Below are 6,291 nucleotides of genomic sequence, written 5' to 3' on the forward strand. Positions count from 1 at the left end.
CATTGTTGACTTACTTTTTTTACCGTTAAATCATATTTTCATGGTCCCAGCTCACGAAAAACACAGTTTACTTGGTCAGCGGCAAAATCTCATTGAAATCAATATTTTTACTGGCCCTTGATCGGCAATATGGTCAATTGCAGGAAGCAATGTCTCTGTGGCTAACAGATCATCTGCCCCTTTCTCTTGTTCTGATGCAGATGGTGGGACATAGCTATCTAGAAAGGGTATTCGCAAAAAAAAAACCTATCCGAAAAGGGTGGAGGGGAGGGGCAGAAGGAAGCCGCGAAGAAATATTTCCGATGTTTGAGGATGTCAAAAAAATATCTGATGTTTGAGAGTTAATAGCAAATGATTGGCAAGGCAGTTAGATGAATAGACTTTGAGTACAATACAGCAGCAGAACTTGAGAAACATTGTTACTCCCATTCTTGGGACTAAGGAGTGGTCAGTACATCTCATGTGCCCCCAACTTCCTTTTCTGTGACGGCTGCCATTATGTACCGAGCTAAGTAACAGGAAATAAGTTCTTCTATCTAAAGCAGGAATGTTTTGATCACATTAGTTGGCAAACCATCCTGTTGGGTAGCAGGATTTCTGACATCAGTAGGTTTTGGAGAATCCATTGCCATTTAATCAAGGCTAGAATCTGAAGCTTAACTGACATAACATAGCAGAAATGAACTTGACTAAGTAAATAGATCAACAACTCGTTTGCTGGTAAGTACCCAAAATTTGATATTTGACAAAATCTAAACCCCAAGACCAGTGGTACTGATAGCAGAGTAAAAAATCTTTAGGGAGAAAGGTAAATTGGCTATGTGAAATTCCTTGGCGGAGGTGATGTTTCCCGTTCCCCTGCACCAGCATCACCAGATCCACGCATCCCCGAACAGAATGCCGCTGCCGGCCGGCCCGCCTTCTGGCCTCCCCTCTTGAACAACATAAAGTCAAATAAAGAAACTCGATGAGTGAAATTTCTTTCTCATACATGAGTATCAAAGGTGTCATGAATGAAGTTGTTGAGAATGATAATGATGTACTACTCAACCGTAACTGCTTCAGCAAAAGGAAAATAACATAATCTCTTGGTGTACAGAATGGAATATAGATGCACTACTACCCAAAAAGTGTGTATGAGGAAGGGAGATGCGTTGTCAGCTCTGATTGCCATGGTTCAATCACTCCAACACACACAAAATGGTGTGGATGTCATCTCCAGCAGCAAGGTTTTTTCTAGTTCTCCCTTCTGACCATTTCACTCCCTCTATAATGACTCAAGGGAGAAAACTCACCAGGAGCTGGTGGCGTCAAAAATTAAGGAGAAGCCACACGTCCGAGACCTCATCAGACTGCAACATCAACCATCTAACCATCAGTCAATCACAGTGTAGCAAAGGCAGAAACACAACACATTAGCGCGCACACTGATTCCAAATTTGATTTGATTCACATAAAACGATAGTGCTACAGCGCCGTCCTGCACGGTATACACTCTGAAGTACAATTGAGTGTAGTTCTTTTTTTTAACAAGACTAACCCCTTTTCCTATCGTCTGCATTGTTCAAGTAAAAGTATATACGTTTGGATTTCAATGTTGCAATTATTATCTATTTTTGCGAGCAGGTACTTATTTTTTACAAGCAATGTGCTGATTTCATAAGAGGAAAAAGCAAAAATATAGAGTTGACAAGTTTCTATGAAAAACCATGCCGAAAACCAACAAAAAATAGTGTAAATAACCATTCAATCCAACCCAAATAGAGCACCACTACCTAACGTCACTGACATCGAATCCCGTCAATCAAAAATGTTTTTGCCCAGACCCATGCATGATCGCTCTACTGAATTTGGGATAGGTCTAGCCTAGCCAACAGCCTCCAACGTCGTTTCCGCTCCAACCGTCCATGGCCCAATGAGAAGAAGTACTCTTCGACAATGTCTTCATAAAGCATTACCAGCAACTATCCCCGTCGAGGAACAAAGCTAGAAAGCACTTGACAAAAGATAAAATCAACTAACGGATATCTAGAGCAAGGGGCGAACAACTTGTTGTGCATTAGATCATCCAGTGTGTTTGTTATTAAAAACAATATCTAGGAAAAAGGGAGATGTACTTATTTGGTGTCATTGACAACGGTATGTAATCATAGGCGAGGAGGTGTCTAAACACACACCGGTAGTTGTGCCTGGGGTAGGTCAAACGTGAAGGAAAGCTTCTGATCTAAACTTGCACAAACAAAATCAGGAAAATTTGCACAAAGGGTCGCCAGATAAAGAAAATAATTAACCACACTCTCATGGGTACATGTATGCTTGTAGCTGTGATGCTATTGCACGAGCAAAATTCACTATTGTACTTTAAAAGTATTATCGTGTACATCAGACTACATACCTCAACATGATGTATAAATATCCTGATTTGATTGCCTATTGAACTGTAGGAAGCAGCTGGTTATGCCCTCACCACCGTCGTCAGACTCTGTGGGGCATGTATTAGATCACTGATAGTACTAAAATCGTACAATTTCTTACATACAAGTAGCAGTTTCAATTTCTGTCATACAAGTAAGAAAATTAGTTCCAATAACTATAGTAAAAATATATTCAACATCTAAAGCAGTGGGTATTAAATACTGCATGCACGGTCCAGTAGACACAAACTCCCTAGTAGCTTCATATATATTCACATAAAATCCCAATCACACATATGCAGATCTTCAATTGTAATCAGCATTTACGATCCCGGGGTAAGTGGGGAAGCATCCCTGTCACATACTTCCTCAGTAGTCATTAGACTAAATCAGTAAATATTTTTGATTAAATGCATACATACCTTTTAAGAAACTCTGAACAAAGAAAAAAGAATTGCTTCCTGTCATGCGTGGGATGGTTAAAAGTAGAAGCTTAATTGAACCATTGGAGTCATAGGCTCCTAGTCACGCCGAGGCTGCCATCTAGCGAACAATGCAGTCGGCACCTTCTCTGCGGATGGACGAAGGTTATGCATGAAGTTTGATGTGGGAGGACGGAAGTCCAGCAACTCTAGGCGTGTGGAGATCGGCATCTAGCCTGCCTAGCGGATCCATACGTGTGTCCGTGAAAGGCAACGGGACAACACTTAATAGCAAGCTTTGTACGCTGCAACTTTCAAGCTAACACCCTTATCAAAATCCATCAACCTGCTTGCTCCAGTTGTGCGTGGACCGATTGATCCAGGCCGGGAACATATCGCCAATGGGGTTGACCGTGCCGGTCTCCCAGCGAGAGAGCTGCGTCTCCTGTCCGTCGGGGCGGTAGACTGGGAGATCGCCCGTGAGCTCCCGCTAGCACCAGCAAGACCATAGCATGCAGATCCTGATTCACCTGCAAGCTTCACAATGAAAATCAATTCACAACAGGCGGTTTGACTGCTAAAAATATATTCGCAAAAGAAAAGCGCACTAATGTAACGCCAAAATCAAATCCGCTTCAACTCCCAAGACCAAAATTCAGAAGGCACTGGAATTAACAGTTCCAGAAATCCGTAAAAGGCTGCATCACTCTACCATGCCACGGCTCATGAACACAAAGTTGTTTGGATTGGAGGTGGGCTTGCCAAGCTGAAATGCAGTCTGGTAGATGAGAGCAATGCATCTCAGAGAAACAAGTACAAGAGCATCATGTATGCAAGAGTGGTCTCCTTACATTGGGAAAAGAGAATGCATGTGTCATCAAAACTCAAGCAATGGCTAATGATTCCACCAAAAAACATATTTAGTTTGCCACAAACTATAGGTGTGTGTAGATATCATGCCGGTGGTTGCTGGGCCAATCGTTGTCCAGCTTTGCTCTTGTTCCTAGTTGTTGTGTCAGGCAACGTACGGCATGGCCTTCTCTGCATATTCCTCAAGCTCCTACTCCCTGAATAACCAACAATTAGCATTGTTTTATGTACTGATTAAAGAAAATTGTTGTTTCTGAAGATTTATCTACAACTTTAAGCTACTTAATAATGACACTGGTCTGCACAATATCTAGATTTAGAGAGCAATGTTGAACCTTGTTACAAAATTCAGATTGGTTCCAGACTGAACCAACCCTAAAAATAGTTGTTTCTGAAGATTTACCTTCAACTTTAAGGTAAGTAAGGGCACTGACCTGCAAAATGTATATATATATATATTTATATATATATATATATATATATATATATATATATATATATATATATATAGATCCAGACAGCAAAGCCTCATATACAAAATTCTGCTGGGGCCTGTCATGGCGCACCGCTGCCAGTTTCATCCCTTGCACACGGCTTCCTACCTCGCTGCACCGTGCTGTTGACAACGGTGTCATTGCCTCCTGCTCTCTCTTTTGCAAAGCACCACCAATGAATAGATAACAACGCAGATTGACCTCTCAAAATGAAGAAGGATGGTAAATTCTATCAATCAATGGATGGATCTGATTTTCATTGCACAAATCAAATAGACTTTGGCTATAAATTCTGAAAAAATCACACAAAATTGTCCGTTAAATACAGCTAAAAAATCCCTTCATTCTGAGATCCTCTCCTTTTACGCTAGAAAATTTTCTCTTCTATTTTCTGTCAAATCTGTCGCTCCTTATCCATGGACAACAAAACAACAGCGAGATGCAGGCGAGGGCGACGGCGTCTTCATGGAGGCAGGGAGGTGCGGCTAGGGGGAGGAGGTGCACGGGGTAGGGAGAGTGGCGGCTGGGCAACCCCCATCGTGCAGCGGGAAGGAGAGGAATCCGAAAATCAAACCTGGAGCCATCGCCGGACCAGCAGCAGGAAGCCGCGCCGTCCCTACTCCGCCTTCTCTTCTCTCCATCTCACCTCCTCTCTCCCTCCTCTCTTCTTCCCAAGAGACCGAGCAGCCATGGCCATGGAGCGTTGCCGCTGCCGGCCTCCGCGCCGCCGCATTGGATCCCGACCTGGGCCACCTCGCCTCGACGTCCGCCACTTCCCCACTGTTCCCCGAGCCCTGCCGCCGTCGTCCTGCATCTCGATCGGATCGAGAGCGCCGCCGCTTAATCTGAAGCGTGCACGGGGGTTGACAAAAAAATATCGAACCGTTTTTGTTCACTTATCGAAGACTACGGGTTAAATTAGCCAAAATATAGGACTTTTAGTACCACCTCGGATATGTTTTAAATTTAAACTGAAAGCGTAAAATCACAGGAAGAAGCGTATTGTGACGGTGAACCTACGGAGTCAACCCGTGCTTTATTATTAGGGAAAGACTTCTAGTTAGTACTAGCCGAACACTTTGTACGGCTCAATAGCTGAAGTAAGTACTTCTCACCCGCAAAAAAAAGAAGTAAGTACTTCTACTATCATCATTTCGTGCTTGTCATGCTGCCTTTGAACATCTATCTATCTATACCTATACTAATTTCTAGACTCCCCGAAAATTCCTATCTATCATCCGTCGTGCCCCCGCGCGGTTAAGGCCACCCTCAACCCCCTGGAAACCCTATCTACCCCCAGTTTTCCCCCTCGCTCTCTCTATCGCTCCCGCTGCGAGCTTGCCCGAGAGCTCGCCATCGCCGCCACTCAATCCCGCGGCAACCGTGCCCCGATTGCCCCGCCGACGTGCCCGAACGGCTCCCCGATGTCGACTACGCCAAACGAACGAGCCGGGAAGCCTCCACACTGCCGCCATCTTCTTCTCCTTCCTCGGATCGCCGTCGCCTGTCGCCGTCGATTCCGGATGCTCCGCGCCTCCCCGAGCACACTGCCACTTCCTTACGGCTCCCAGTGAGCCACCGCATCTCTTCCCTCGCTTCCCCGCACGGATCCATCACCCTAGCCGCCGCTGCCATCGCCGCCCGAAGCTCACTCCGCAGCGAAGCTCGTCACCGTCGTCCTCGTCGATGTCATGCTCACTCGGGCTCGCCATCGTGCTCTAGGCCTCGCCAGGACCCTGTAGATCCTCCCCAGCCTCTCCATTTGCCCGCTAGCTCACCGTAGCTCTGTTTCCCTCGAGTGCCCGAATGCGTCGCCGCACGCGCTCATTGCCGGCAACCGTTCGGTGACCTTTTGGTCCCGGGCTCGTGTCGTTGTGCTCGTACGCACACGTAGAGGCCTCCTGGCCTTATAGAGAGCTTGCTGCCACGCCGCATCGCTGTTTCCTCTCACGGCCGAACTCCGGCGACCGCCTCTCTGCTCGCTGACGCCGCTCCGGTGTGTCTCCGGCGTCGCCACCACCCCCACGTGATGCGGCCCGGCTCCAGCTTTCGAATGTGACCAAAAACACGGCGAACGGACCACCACAGCGG

At 45.9% G+C, this 6,291-nt stretch overlaps 1 long non-coding RNA gene across 1 annotated transcript; it reads right to left on the bottom strand.

The window, feature by feature from the left end:
• Positions 1-666: 666 nt before the first annotated feature.
• Positions 667-5,083, bottom strand: LOC123150497 (uncharacterized). The gene is made up of 2 exons (XR_006475122.1): positions 2,396-5,083; positions 667-1,352 (listed from the first exon to the last, which is right to left on the bottom strand). It is a non-coding gene; the product is annotated as an uncharacterized lncRNA (long non-coding RNA).
• Between the last annotated feature and the right edge of the window lie 1,208 nt (positions 5,084-6,291).

The sequence above is a fragment of the Triticum aestivum genome, chromosome 7A, assembly GCF_018294505.1.
Source record: "Triticum aestivum cultivar Chinese Spring chromosome 7A, IWGSC CS RefSeq v2.1, whole genome shotgun sequence".
In the NCBI taxonomy this organism is placed as follows: Eukaryota; Viridiplantae; Streptophyta; class Magnoliopsida; order Poales; family Poaceae; genus Triticum; species Triticum aestivum.